Raw genomic sequence first — 15,889 nt, forward strand, 5'->3', positions numbered from 1 at the left:
TATCTGGCGGAAGAGGTGACCAAAAGAATAAACTGAACCCTCGGTAGATTTCAATTTGGGAGCTAGCTTTGGTGATCATATGGCTTAATTCTGACCGCTTCCACCGTATTTTGCCAGGTTCTTCAGTTTTATCTTTTCTATCCCGCCCTCGAAACTAACACTTGTTATTTACACCCCAGAGAGAATTATATTTTTGAGGCCTAAAGAGACTTTCATTTACAACACGTTATGGCCCTTACTGTTCTTTAGGCGGTACCTTCATTCATTGGAGGATCTGGTCCGTTATCTGTACTCGTTTGATTTCAGTTAATAATAATAATAATAATAATAATAATAATAATAATAATAATAATAATAATAATAATAATAATAATAATAATAATAATAATAATCCATCTTATCCATTGTCAATTTACATAGCAATCTGACATCAAGTCTAAGAGAATATTTCCACTCGAGAGCTGATACATCGTGTCTTCATCATGCTGTTTGCAGAACTGATATAAACTATACACCTCTCAATCTGTCATCGCCAGAAATGCCTGTTTCTACCCCACCTACAAAAGAGATGAATATGGCCATGTGGAAGCAAAAACCTCTTCACGGGAAATACCCCCATGAACTGGATCAGCCTCATATCGACAAACCTGCGTCGCACGCTTGGCTGACCTACCCCGGTCTTTTCCCAGAAACAGAAGGATTTGTTCTGGCCATCCAAGATCAAGTAATTGCTACACGGAACTACCGTAGATTTATCATGAAGGATTCTACAGTTGTTTCAGACAACTGCCGCCGCTGTTCCAGAACTACAGAGAGCATACAGCACGTCATCTCTGGATGCCCACACTTGGCCAACACCGATTATAAGCACCGACATGATCAGGTAGCAAAAATCATTCACCTAAAACTTTCTGTAAAATGTGGATTTCTTCAGTCATCAACTGCATATTGGAAATATACACCTCCACCCGTTCTCAAAAACTCTTCATACAAACTACTATGGGACCGAGAAGTCATAACCGATGTCACGCTCAGCAACAATAGGCCAGATATTGTTCTAATCGATAAATCAAAAAGATCCGCATCCCTTATAGAAATTGCTTATCCAAATACCTCCAATCTGCAAACAACAATAGCCACAAAGATATCAAAATACACAGAACTGGCAATAGAAATACAACGCCTGTGGAAACTAGAATCAGTCACCACAGTTCCAATAGTAATATCATGTACCGGTGTTATTCCAAAATGCTTGCACAGCTCTCTGGCCGCATTAAACCTGCATCATCACACATACGTAGAACTACAGAAAGCCACCCTCCTGAGCACTTGCCACATTGTGAGAAAGTTCCTAGGAACGACTTTTCCTCTGACTCACGCCAAACAGCATGAAGGTCCAGACCGCAGTTCCAGTAATACTGAAGAACAGATTCACAAAACGGGGACATAAGAAGTCTGAAGTTGTTTGTATTTATTGTATAAATGTATATGTTGTAATTATTTCTGTTGTAAATATTTGTACATATATGTACCTGTAGTTTCATAATCAAGAGGGTGACTCCTTGCTTAGGCCGAGTCAGCCCATTATGTTACCGGCACAAGCCGAGCCTTCCTAAAATGATAATAATAATAATAATAATAATAATAATAATAATAATGATTGTTACGGGGATACCCATGGAGCAGAAAGAGGTTAATGAAAGTGCCGAAGTGAATGGGCCTATCTACAATATCAAAATTATTTTAAAACTTGAACTGAAGGTTATATTTCTTCAAAAACCAACAACTTAACAAGTTTTCATTTAATGAACACAACAACATGTCAGGTACAAATACAAATAAGGTTGGAACACCCAAGAGTAGGGAATTTAACAAGTTTGGGCTTGAAGCCCTCGATTTACAGTTTCTTAGCTACGAGCTAAATTTTACATAATTTCAATTCAGAACGAGGGCAGAAATCCCCTAAATCAAGAGCACTTGCTCCCTAAATTACAATATCTAGCCTTCCAGAGGCACCTTTAACTATTACAACACCTCGAAAAGAGCTAACAGGCTCTCGGTTTCTTCCCGCCTACTCAAGGCAACATCAAAATTTTACAATCTCTGGCCTCTTAAGGCACAACTTACAAATTGAAACAGTTCTATACAGGGGTATCTAGTACACAACCTACAGGGCCTTTGCGAAATGAACAGGTTAAATAAACGGACCGAACAAAAACAGAATAGAGGTGAACACCGTGCTCCAGATAATGAACTGTTAAAGCCTACAGGGCTCTCGGCCGATGAAACAGGGGCTAGTCCCAAACTACTGAGGAGGCTCGTATGGAAATTACTTTAATACGTTAGAGAAACTGTTACTAAATTGTAGTCACCTCAAACCAAAATGAAGGGGAGCTCGAGACGGTAACTCACTCTCTATCCCCGATTTACATTTAAAGACTTTATGAAATTTACATTAGCCGAAAGAGGATTTTCATTTAGAAAGGTTTGTTACATAGTTAAAGATTCGGACCTTCCCCTCGTATAAATTTGCGGAGACAGCAAGACAAATAGAATTTACCTGGCCATTACCTTGCAGATGTTCTTCCGTCCGAAGAAAGACTTAGAAAGACGGCGATCAATTGACAAGGTAGCCCGAAAATCCGCAGTTTATATACGCTCAGGGAAGGTTTGAGAGAATTCAGGACTAATCCGGCCACGCCCTCTAATTTTTTATTGGCAAATTGAAAGTGAACCAGAAATGCGGGATTGGTTGAAAATTAATTACAAAAAATAATTTTTGGCCAGATTCAAAACTGGCGGAAAGGAAAGAAATATTGCCAACCCAAAAATAAATGAACATAGATTCAGTTATAGACAACCCAGAAGTACGAAACTTCTTTAAGTTACAAGTTCTTCCACCTTGCACCAGAGTGCATGATCATAGCTGTTTGGTAGTGACATATGTGGAAAAATATCCAAACTCTTGATGTATAGCAAAACAAAACAAGGAGAAAATAAATCAGATTAGGAAACTTCACAATAACACAATTACTTATTATTTCAGTAGTGACATCTTCCGTTTAAAGTTCATGTAGTGTCAGTTTCGCTTTTAGGTCGATAGAGGAGTTCATTAAGGCGCTCAATTTGAATGATCGAAGTTGAGGTGTACCTCCCGGTATAATAATAATAATAATAATAATAATAATAATAATAATAATATTGAAAATAATAATAATATCACCTGGCTGAGTAGCTCAGACGGTTGAGACGCTGGCCTTCTGACCGCAACTTGTCAGGTTCGATCTTGAAGGTAGTCAAATCCGTCGGTAGATTTACTGGCACGTTAAATAACTCCTGAGTGACTACATTCCGGCACTTCGGCGTCTCCGAAAACCGTAGAACTAGTTAGTGGGTCGTAGAAACCGATAACATTATTATTATTATTATTATTATTATTATTATTATTATTATTATTATTATTATTATTATTATTATTATTATTATTATTATTATTATTATTATTATTATAGATATGCAGAGTGAATATATCCTTCCACATAGGATTGGTGTCATGAAAGGTATCTGACAGTAAAACGGAGCAAATCTCCTTTTAATGTCGACCCTAAATTATTGGCAGTTCGTCAAGAAGAAGACGACATTCCAAAAGGATACGTCAATGAGTTAGAGTCCACAAAAGAGGAAAAATCCTTACTTTATTAATATTACAGCCAGATTTTACACTTAACCAAGTTATTAAAAATTCGAGATGTTGCTACAGGCGAGCTGTAGTAATATGAATTATTGTTTGTTTCACCGCATGCTTTTAGTAAACGTAATAAATTTATCTAAAAAGTCGGGCTGAGTGGCTCAGACGGTTGGATCGCTGGCCTTCTGACCCCAACTTGGCAGGTTCGATCCTGGCTCAGTCCGGTGGTATTTGAATGTGTGAAATACGCCAGCCTCGTGTCGATGGATTTACCGACATATAATGGAACTCCTTTGAGACTAAATTACGGCACCACGGCGTCTCCTAAAACCGTAAAAGTAGTTATTGGGACGAAAATCCATTATTATTATTATTATTATTATTATTATTATTATTATTATTATTATTATTATTATTATTATTATATCTAAAAACGAGCATAATAACGGTGTTTACACTGTAGGAAAAACATTTACTTTCGACACTCATCAAACACTGCCCCTTAGGCTTTCTGAAATGAAATCAAAGAAGGCAAGAAGAACATGAAACTCATGAATGTTATTCCAAATGGAATCAAACCACGGAACATTAATTTCCCACTTACTTACAGTCACATGTCTTCTGAAGTGAACTACACCAAAGGATAAGGAAAGGGGAGAGATGTGAAAGGTGAATATGACATTCTTATTGGCGTTTCAAAAAATTAGTCGCTGTTGAATGCCCGCTAATATATACGGGAAGTTTGAAATGAAACAGCGTAAACTGGAGGATATGATTACGGTATCAAATGTCATACAAACTTAGAAGCTTGTTTGCTTGAAATTGCGCGCTGTAGAGATAGTTGTTTGTTCAATGTGAGAAACTGAAGCTTTAGTCTGGGGATATCAGGAATATGATTCGATTTGCTGATTCGATTTGGCAATTGTAGAGCTTCGCTCACGGCTGAACGGATTTCTCGCCCGTAAAACGCTGTAGGTGAAGCAAATGATAGAGGTTCTCTCTATATCCTTCTCCATACCTTTACTCTCTCCATTAAAGACGAGGAGATGGCGCCTTCATTGTGTAATTTGAAGTAGACCCCCTTTACGATATTTTAAACGACTCTCAGTCTCCGAATTTTTATCTTCATGCTGTTATGCATGGTATGTTGGCTATCATATTCCATTCTAGGTTTAGGGAAACTGATCTCATATATACATACCATGTGTCCCTCCAGCCCCATAATTTCTACGTAGAAGTGTCCCACTTGCAGTAATGATGAATGGGATACCTGATCGCTGGTTTACGAAGGAGCTCTACAATGTGCTGTATTTCAGATGTGAAACAAATATCAGTCATTTTGCTATGCATGCTTTGTAATAGGGTGCATATGTAATTACGCCAATGAGGTAGAATATAAAGGTTAGTATAAGGCGTGATCAAAATTTTCAGTTTGTGGGCGTTGCTGCTGCGGAAATGCAACGTAGCGCGACTCCGATGCAGGTATATAAGCACGGACACGTAGGCAAAGGGATTAATGTGGCAGTCGCGTCGTGCCAAGGTGTGTGCGTTAAATTCTGCCAGGTGAACTATGGCAGCATTATCACCAAATGCGTCCAAACAGGACCAACGTCCTGTTATTCTGTTCTTGGCTACCGAAGGACAAACACCAATGGACGACCATTGGAGAATGAAGACAGTGTACGGGGCAGCGTTTCTGTCAAATGGTGAACAAGTTTCATGCGGGTCGTGCATCGACACAAGACTCCAGTCGATCTGGAAGGCCAGCCTTATCCATTACGGGCAACGATAAGTGGGCGGTGGATGAGGCGGTTAGGGCAGACCAGTACATAACCTTTCACGAACTGGCAATGTATCTCGATGCCAGGTTCGGTAGCGTGCAGCACATTATCCGATAGTAGTTAGGCTACCGGAAGTTTTGCAGCCAGTGGATACTCCGGGCGTTGAATGCCGAACATAAAGCCTGCAGCACCTGATTCGTTTCAATGTTGTTGGCAACGCACTCCTGGAGCGCACTGTCGCAGGCGACGAAAGCTGGTGCCACCACTGGGAATCGTCGTCCCCTTGTCCCTAGGAAGTTCAAGAGCCAACCGTCGGCGGTAAAGGTAATGCTCATCCAATTATTTGATTACCGGGGCCGATTGCTGATTGATTTAAAGGAACCTGGAGTCTCCGTCAATGGGGAAGTGTACTACGCAACACTGGAGGAACTACGGCAGATAATTGAGGTGAAACATCCGACAAAATTTCACCAAGGCATCTTGGTGCTTCGTGATAACACCCATCCTCCTACCGCAAATGTCGTTACGCGGAAGTGGGAGCCACTCTAGCACACGCTCTATAGTCCTGATCTGTTCCCATGTGATTATCACACCTTTGGTCCCTTCAAGAAGGCCTTGACGGGCCAACACTTCCTTTCGGACGAGGATCTGCAGCAGGTGGTTACGGACTTCTGCACGCAGCAGGTCACGATGTTTTTTACCACTCAGAGGTCTTCAACCTCGTGCGTCAGTGGGGTGAGTGCCTCAATGCTCACGGAAATCTCGCCTGATTGTCACCCCGATTCGGGACTGTACAGCCGTGGAAGGAAAACTTTTTGATCGCCTATTACAACTCATTGATTCATACGCATGCAAACATACCACTCCATCGAAAAGTTGCTTGTATGTGGTGTGTCCCTTGAACGACCCCATTAGCTCTAAATTGCAATTATGTTCGTCAAAACACACGTATAGAAGGCAGGTGGCTCTTTCAAACCTGCTGCTTCTACCGTCTGCGAGTTTTGGCTGCATTTCGACCAGATTCTCCATAGATTAAAATTGTGTCTGTGTGCTCGTCGTTGCTGAACACACCAGCTATTGCCAATACGTTGACGAATAGTGCTGAGGATCATCCAGCAAGCAAGCGGTTGTTATCTCTTCGTATTCTGATGTATCTTTTCTGCGGTCAGCAATACCTCTATGCAAATTATTTATGAGGCATCCCAATCCTCATTAGTGCATGAGGGATACATATTAGTAGAAACTAAGACAATGTGGATAGGTCTGGTATAAAAATCGCTTTTCTATGCTTTTGATGCTAACCTGACACTTAGTACTTATACCGGACACTGAAAATCATAGTCATTGGCAGAATGGGACTAATTTTTATTCTCTTTGTCTGTTACAGTACCACGGAAAATGAACAGAGAGACTTTCATAAACCTCGCTATTTTAGATTAAGATAACGGTGAGTGAGTTCCTGGCTATCGGTTGTTAAAAATCATTCACGAAGTGGCGAGCTTCAGGGGAGGCCTAAAAGACAAAACTACAAGAATCTCTCTTTAAGTATGGCTTTACGGGAAAATTGTTCATGACAAAATTGACTTCGAGTGTTATTCACAGCCTTTTAGTCCTGACTTTTCCCGATACAGATAAGAAGAAAGTGCGCGATTATATTTTCTCTACTACACGGAAAGCCTGGAATCATAGATGTTGTCGTTGAGCCTGCAAAAATGCACTGTGTGAAATATTTTAGCTTAGAAATTTCGCCGGTCATGTTCTGACATCTGAGGTTGAAAGAATTCTCGCTATACATAGCATATGTGCTGCGGATCAGTATTTCTTTTATCGCATAGCGGTTTTTGCAGCCACAACGATGATATGCTTTTGTGTTTAGAAGACGAAACAGCAGGTACAGATTCTTAGGTTGCCTCCTTCTTAGTAGCCTGTTACGACATGTAGTACAGATAATGCTTCATTTGACTCGACCCACAACGGAGATAAAGAGCTCCGATAAGTAGAAAGAAAAATTGGTGTATCTACAAAAGAATGGTTAAGGTTCATTAATTTTATTGTGAGAAAATGAAAGACTTCCTACGCCTCTTCAGTATAATTCAAATCCTATTATCATTGTTATTATTATTATTATTATTATTATTATTTTATATATATAATTCGCTGGGGCCATCAGGGACCACGTTAAGTCTTGTTGCATTTGACACTGAACTTGGCCTTCTTTAGAGCCCAAATTTCCCTCATTCTTCGTGAGTGGGCCTGCTTACGCTCGTCTGTCCAAGGGGCACCGTGTCTTCTCTTCGGTTGCTCGTTTCGGTTTAGCCCGTTCGTCAATATTTTCTTGCGGAATAGATCTCTGTTAAGGGCGTCTTCAGCTGAGATATGTAGCATTTGCAGATCTTCCTTGGTATTTCTAAACCAGGGAATTGTAGTTTTGGGGTTTGATCAAAAAAGTGAAAGGTTTCTTTAGTTAACTTTTTTCCATCCATTCTTTTCAGATGACCGTAAAATCGTGCCCGTCTTTTTCTGATTGTATCGGTAATTTTCTCTATTTTGCTGTAGACTTCCTTGTTGGATCTCTTTTGATGGATTCCATTTCTGTACTTTGATCCCAAGATTCCTCTCACAATTTTGCGTTCTCTTTTCTCCAGTTCTTCAAGGAGTCCTTTGTTGGCATTTAGAGACAGGGTTTCAGCTGCATGTAGAACTACTGGCTTCAGAACTGTTTCATAGTGACGTATCTTGGTGTTTTGGGAAAGGCATTTTTTGTTGTAGATTGTGCGGGATGTTTGGTAGGCTATTTCCAGTTTGCGTACTCGCTCCTGAAGTGCTTCTTTGTCCAGTCCATTTTTCATGATGATCTCACCCAGGTATTTGAATTTGTCTTCTCGGGTGATGTCCCCGTATTTTGTATGGAGTTTTGGTGGAGCCTCTTTGATGTTAGTTATTACTTCTGTTTTCTCAAACGATATCTGCAAACCAGTTTGTTCGGCAATTTCCTTTAAAATTTCAACTTGAGCTCTAGCGGTTTCTATGTCGTTTGAGAGAACAGCAATATCATTGGCAAATGCTAAGCAGTCTGTTGCGATCCCCTTGGATTTGGTTCCTATTCTCAATGGACTGTAGTTGGTTTCCTGTAATCTCACCCGCCAGGTTCTGATGATCTTTTCAAGAACACAGTTGAAGAGTATCGGGGATAGCCCATCACCTTGTCGGACTCCTGTTTTGATGTCAAAGGAATGCGAGAGACATCCGTAGAACTTCACCTTGGGTTTTGTATCGGTCAGGGTGGCTCTAATTATTGCGAGCAGTTTCAAATCGACTCCAAATTCATTTAAGATGTTTAGCAGGACTTCCCGGTCAATGGAGTCGTACGCTTTCTTGAAGTCCACAAAGACAGACATATACTGCTTGGACCTTAGTGCACAATATCTGATGATCGTTTTGAGATTTTGGATCTGTTCAGCTGTTGAGCGACCTTTTCTGAACCCTCCTTGGTATTCACTTATTTGATGTTCGACTTGTGCTTCCAAACGCTCCAGGATGGCAAGTGATAGAATTTTGTAAGTCACGGGTAGCAAAGATATTCCTCTGTAGTTGTTGATGTTCTTCATGCTGCCTTTTTTGTGTAATGGATGGATCAGAGCTATTTTCCAATCTTCGGGTAGGGTCTCCTTGTTCCAAATTTCTTCTATTTGCTTTTGAAAGATATCAAGTGATTCCTCTGGGGCATATTTCGATAGTTCTGCTACTACTGAGTCTTTCCCCGGCACTTTGTTATTTTTGAGACGGGCAATGTGGCGCTTGATTTCATCTCCGTCGGGTGGTCTGGAATCTAGGTACCTGAGTAAGGGTTCCTTGGTCTCAATGGCGCTTTGCGGTGTAGAGCAATTAAGTAAATTCTTGAAGTAATCTGCCAGAATGCTGCAATTTTCTTCATTTGACGTCGCCAGTGTGCCGTCCGTTCGCTCAAAGCATAGAGATGGTGGTTTATAGCCAGTGAGTTTGTATTATTATTATTATTATTATTATTATTATTATTATTATTATTATTATTATTATTATTATTATTATTATTATTATTATTATTGCTCCTCTGTTCATCCAACTTTCCTTGAGTCCCGACCATGTCATCAATCCCGAAGGAGACTGATTAACGAGGTTCTGCTGTACTTGTTTCATCTTCCTGAAAGGAAATATCAAATTAATGTAAAAAGGTGAAACTGAACAGGGAAACGAGTTCGCTGTCCACCTACGTGCCTCCAAATCTAAACATTGCGAGGGATCGACAGAAATGTAATCATTTAACCCCAGATTTTTAGATAGTAATAGATTAGAATGCAAATTAATTTGGATATTAGGAAGTGTAAGCCTTCGTGGCTCAGACGGCAGCGCGTCGGCCTCTCACCGCTGGATACCATGGTTCAAATCCCGGTCGTTCCATGTGAGATTTGTGCTGGAAAAAGCGGAGGCGGGACAGGTTTTTCTCCGGGCACTCCGGTTTTCCCTGTCATCTTTCATTCCAGGAACATTCTCCATTCTCTTTTCGTAGCATCTATCAGTCATTAATATACATCACTTTGGGAGTGGCGACCCCATCGTAAAAATAGCCTATATATAATTCATTCATTACATCCCTGACCCGGTCAATGACTGGAAAACAGGTTGTAGATTTTCATTAGGAAGTGTCGTCTAACCCGTTCTTCCGATGTGTATCGAGAGTAACATAAATTCCAGGGGTTATGATGGGCCATAGCCCCGAAATTTATGCAAAACTCATTGCATAACCGCTGTAAGGAGAAACTATACTTATTATTGGCTTCAGTAAGATGCATTATAACAGAAATATGCCTAAAAATGCAAGTACATACAGTACATACATGCAATACGGTACCGTAGGACGAGATAGCTCGCCAAGGCCATCACCGACTTCTCACGGAAGCGATCACGATTCAGATCCAAATTAACAGACATTATATTTTTGAACGAAAGCTTCTTGCTGTTAAAATTTGGATTCCATGTTCAACTGTGTTTTTGTCGCAATAACAAGCGTCACACAAATTTGCAAGCCTACATTTTGTTCAATCCGGCGTGATGTTGATGACATAACGTCTCCTTGAACATGGCAAAACTCCATATCGTTGGCTCCAGAATTAGTTAGAGTTAGTGGATGTTTACATAAAATATGTATGCCACCATGAGCCAGCGATATTACTTAACTGATTTCACATTTGTTCTTGAGAATTTTTCCTAACGCTGCCCTTGCGGTGTAAGAGTAACGAACCTGGCTTTTAACCGGATGACCCAGGTTCGACTTTCGGTCAGACCAGACATCCTTGCCTAGGTCAGGGGTCTGTTTTTAGGTCCACTCAACCTACAGGAGAACAATTATTTAACGGAGAGTGTAACCGGTGTTATTGGTGTTCGTTTAACTGAAGTTAAGGATCTAAATGTTGTTCATATTGAGTATGTAATACCTTAGACATATTCTCCATGATAGGGGAAGTCCGTGTAATTTTGACCACTTAGGTTAAACGTCCATAACTCTATTGACTTTAATGAATATTTCTCAAATTTTATACATGAAAATTAATAGCAAATGATTTGGTGAAAATAAATATTAATATTGTTTTTAGGTTTTATTTAAAAGTAATATTTATTCTAAAGATTTTCATCATTTAATTTGGCGTGTAACTTGGACAGGGTGATCTTGTAATTTGGACCGGTGAATATAAACACGTATACGTTATTTAACGAATTATTTATGAAATACTAAACAATAAAATACGACACTATGAATTGTGGTAATCACTTGAAGCACGTAAGACAAAGATAAAAAAATTCCTACTGAATTTTAGCGTAGTTTCCATGAGCCCAATTTTAGCAACTATAGCACTGTATCCAATCGTCATCATAATAATTATCACATACAGTGCCGTCAGATAGCTACGAAATTGTAGTCACGTTAGCTAAGTGGACCTCGAAGCAGCCCTCAGGTCCAGGTAAATATCACTGACCTGGTTGGGAATTGATGCCGGGATCTCCGGTCAAGAGGAACACACCTTATTCTTGCACCGCGGGGCCAGCATCAAATTAGAAAACAAGTTATTTTAGAAGAACCAGTAAAACTACAAATAAACTTAATTATTACAGTTGTTCCAACGGTCCAAATTACACAATCTCGGGCAGTCCAAATTATACGACTTCCAAAGATTTAATAAAGTAAATAATATTGAAAATATTTAAAATTTATGAATGAAACTATGTTAAAACTTACCTATATATTTCATCAGGACTTGCAAATGCTGTACACCCCCTTGTCTGAAATAACTACTTCATAGTCGACTTAATCGTCTCCGTATAAGCTTACAAGGAATGTAACATGATTTTCCTCTTCCCCCTTCAAGTCCATTATATAAACAATTTCCACGAAGAAAGCTACACGCGGTTGTCTTGCTGACTTAGCCTCAGACAGGGGGTGACCATACTTGAAAATACCAAAAATATTGAAAATGAATGAAAACCTACAGCATGTTTTCCAGTTTTTTACAGAGTCAGGGATGTAATGAATGAAACAGATATAGCATATTAGTACAGTGGGATCACCACTCCCAAGGTGATTTTTAATGACTGTTGTTTTTATTTCGTGTGGCTATTTCTAGCCGAGTGCAGACCCTCCGATGAGGGTGTGTGGCATCTACCATGTTTAGTAACTGCGTGTTAATGTGTGTTGAAGTGTAGTGTTATGTGTGGTATGTGAGTTGCAGTGATGATGGGGACAGCAAAAATACCCAGCCTCCGGGCCACTGGAATTAACCAATGAAGGTTAAAATCCCGGACCCGGCCAGGAATCGAACCCGGGACCCTGTGAACCGAAGGCCAGTTCGCTAACCATTCAGCCAACGAGTCGGACAATGACTGGTAAATGCTATGAAATCATAATTGAGAGTGTTGCTGAAATGAAAGATGACGGACAACCGCAGTACCCGGAGAAAAACCTGTTCTTCCTCCGCTTTGTCCAGTACTATTCTCACATGGAGTGACCGGGATTTGTACCGCAGTATCCAGCGGTGAGCTGCCGTATGAGCCACAGTGGCTCTACCAAAAATATGATATGTCCAAATTACATGGACTTCTCCTATATTATTTACTTTTATATAATTGTATTGCAAAGCTTTTGTGTAAAATACGTTCTATCCACCAACAAACAAAAAGGGAGGTAATTGCGAGCGCCAATCTATATTATTAAACTAAGCTAAATTATATTCTGTAATAAATCGGAGTACTCTTCGTTTTATAGTTCTCTTTATGTGGTTGTGTAACAGTGCACAGATTTGGTAGTTCGTCGATGTTAAAACCTGCAGACGGCTTGCAAAAGGCCTCTATTAAGTTTACTAATAAGCCCCTCCCTCTGTTTGTTGTACGCATGTTAACGCTGTTGTTGGAAGTAAACCATTCTAATGCAATCTCGCCGTGGGGCACAAACACTAGCATAGCCATACGTGCTACTCGCCACAAAATGACGACGCAACGCGTGCGGTTTGCGAAGTGTTTGTACTGCTTCTGCATATAGAGAATTACCCCCAGCCGCAAGAGATACAGAAAATATCTTACGCACTTGGGAGTACTCGTTTACAATGCTTACTGATTTTATACTTATACAGAATGTTCCATAAGGAAGGTTAAAATTTCGCGAGACATTAGTATGGACAATTTCCTGTTCAGAGATCACATGAATATGGCCTTTACGTAGATTTACGACTGTTCGTATGGTAGGAATAAGGGCACCCATACAAAAAATTTTAAGACTCCCAACTAATTGATGCAATTATTGATGCCACCACGGTCTACAGACCTTACTAAAAACATTTTTGTCTTTGGTAATGTAATGAAAACTGACGACTACAAAAAGAAGTTAACACGGGAGATGAATTGGTCACTGGCGTTATGCATAACTCTGCCCACATACATAATACAAAAAACACGCATGGGTGTACATAATGTAATATCGACTTAGCTTTGCAATAGCTGCTGATTGAGTCTATTACTTTCCACAGACATGATAGATGCCATAGTATTGACCGCAGAGTTTACACATAAAATCTTATTGGTAGTCTTAACTTTCTCTCTCTGTTTAACTCGTCTGTTCCTAATTCATCTACACGCCCAAAACACATTACTTTCTTCCAGACAGGATCAAGAATGCAACAACAAATTAATTCACCTGAGTAAAGGCCTCGGATTGGGAAGGAAATGGCCATGACCTTAATTAAGGTACATCCCCAGCATTTGCCTTGTGTGAACATGTGAAACAACGGAAAACCATCTTCAGGGCTGCCGACAGTGGGGCTCGAATGCACTATCTCCCGGATGCAAGCACACAGCTGATATCCCCCAACCGCATGGCCAACTCACGCGGTCCCTTTTAAGAGTCTTGTCCTATTTGCCATTGACGGAAGTAAGAATTTGATTTGTAAGTCCTCCGTTAAGGTAGTTTCTCTCATCAGTTCGAATGTTAACCTCGAAGCGGGATAATTCGATAGCTCAAGTTCGGCTTCAAAGAAACGTAATTTCACTTTTACTAGAGTAGTGAGGTCCATGAGAAGGTTTTGAAGACACTTGCTATACTATATCACAGAAATGAGATAATTTTGGTTTCGAAGTTTTAGGTCAGTGATTAGAATCAGTTACTTGAGTTTCTTAATGTCGAATGTTCCCTAGACTGCTGCGACAACGCTTCTCCTAGCTCAGTATGGCATAACGTCCACTTACTTGTGTCAGTCTCTTCAACTTTCCTTTCTGTACTCCTTTCGTCAAATCTTGTTCTTTTCCGAAACCGAAGGCTTTAGGTTTGAAAGGCATTTCTTTTATTTTGCTGATAATTTCATTTTTCGAAGTGTTGGACCACTTTGATTTTCCCTCCCGTTAGTGTTGACAGGCAAGGATGCCCGTTTGTACTTTCTCCTAAAACTGTAATCACTTTCAACAGCACCGTCACCATCTCCATGGACACACACCGGCAAGTGAAGGAAATTTCCCAACCTTTGAAATTCTAAAGACCTTGGTATTCAAGTTACTAATGCCTTGCCTGATTACTTCAGAAACTGAAGTTACGTACAGTTGCAGTGCGGAAGTCGTGGCATGGCGGAAGGTCAATGGACTGTCTAGCCAGCTGGACTCGCGCCAACGGTAGAACAACTGTTTTTTTTTATAACTCACATTATATGCTAAAGTGGAGAGAAGTGAGGAGTTCATGAATATAAGTTCCAAATTTCAATTATATAAGATTTTAAACAGAAATAAACATAAGTGGTTACACATTTCTGAATATTTTTGTGTGCTGTGATAGAATCTGATTATGTTCTTTCAAGATCGGGGATTTCATCCTATGTAATTAAGCTGTTTCTTTTTCAGGTATAATTCTATTACCATGTTTTCTTTTTCAGGTAGTTTGTAAATATATTTATTCATACTAATTTTCAGCGGACTGAAGCACCTAACAGTTATAACAGTCGAAACTGAAAAGAGATGGCTTCAGTTATCACAATCTATTTAGTTTATCCCTTTGATTACACATAATAAATACTGCTTTACTTTCATTTCAGATCTGAAACACTATGGATTCCAAGCGTTTGCTGATCCAGTCATTTGCGCAACAGATCAGTTGTGGTGAGTAGCACTGCCGACGTTACATCAACTTAAATTAACTTCCCCTCGCCAGAAACTATAAAACCTATTTAGTCCTAGATTAAGAAATTTCAAGACGCCTGGCACTGCAATAACTGGCAAAATTTGAAATTTGGATAAAATACTCGTCACATTACGTTTACACTAGCTCTCAGTATGATGGCTGTCCTGACCGGCAGGCGAATAGAATAACCTCATTTCTGTGCGTGTGATTTTGTACGTGAAAGGAAAACTTTATCACTGTAAAACTACAGGAATCATAACTTAGACACTAGTGATATTCAAATATGTCTTATATTTTGAGAATATACTCGGTATTAGAAATGTATATGATGTGAATATCTAACTTTTAATACCTCTCATGCTTTGGCGAAAAATTCGCTTGCAGTCTTGGAAAGTACTTGGGGCGGCACGCGTTGAAAAAGCATGCAATTTTTGAAATCGAGATAATTTGGAGACAGCACGCGCGACAACAATGATCACTCTCTCATTGAATAAGGATCGACGACCAGGTTATCCAGTAACAGGACGTCATCGGATGATGTAATAGACGCTTCATCTTGCCTAACACGCCTCATATTTTTGCCGGTTACCTGTAACTTCACAGTTTTTGGTGATCCTATTCGAAGATATAACCAGCATCTGGGATTATGACCTAACAGATAGACACAGATATCTCACAGTACATATTCAACGCCAAACGTTGGGGCCATGACCCCGACACATTCGAAAATTTTGA

The 15,889-nt window shown here is 39.9% G+C and overlaps 1 long non-coding RNA gene across 1 annotated transcript in view; it reads left to right on the plus strand.

Annotated features, from left to right (window-relative positions):
• LOC137501269 (uncharacterized) overlaps positions 1-15,134 on the plus strand; it is a 792,237-nt gene extending 777,103 nt beyond the window's left edge. Inside the window, exon 3 of the long non-coding RNA XR_011018449.1 lies at positions 15,069-15,134. This is a non-coding gene — a long non-coding RNA (uncharacterized lncRNA). The remainder of the gene's footprint in view (positions 1-15,068) is intronic.
• Positions 15,135-15,889: the final 755 nt, after the last annotated feature.

This window comes from Anabrus simplex, chromosome 6, assembly GCF_040414725.1.
Source record: "Anabrus simplex isolate iqAnaSimp1 chromosome 6, ASM4041472v1, whole genome shotgun sequence".
Taxonomy (NCBI): Eukaryota; Metazoa; Arthropoda; class Insecta; order Orthoptera; family Tettigoniidae; genus Anabrus; species Anabrus simplex.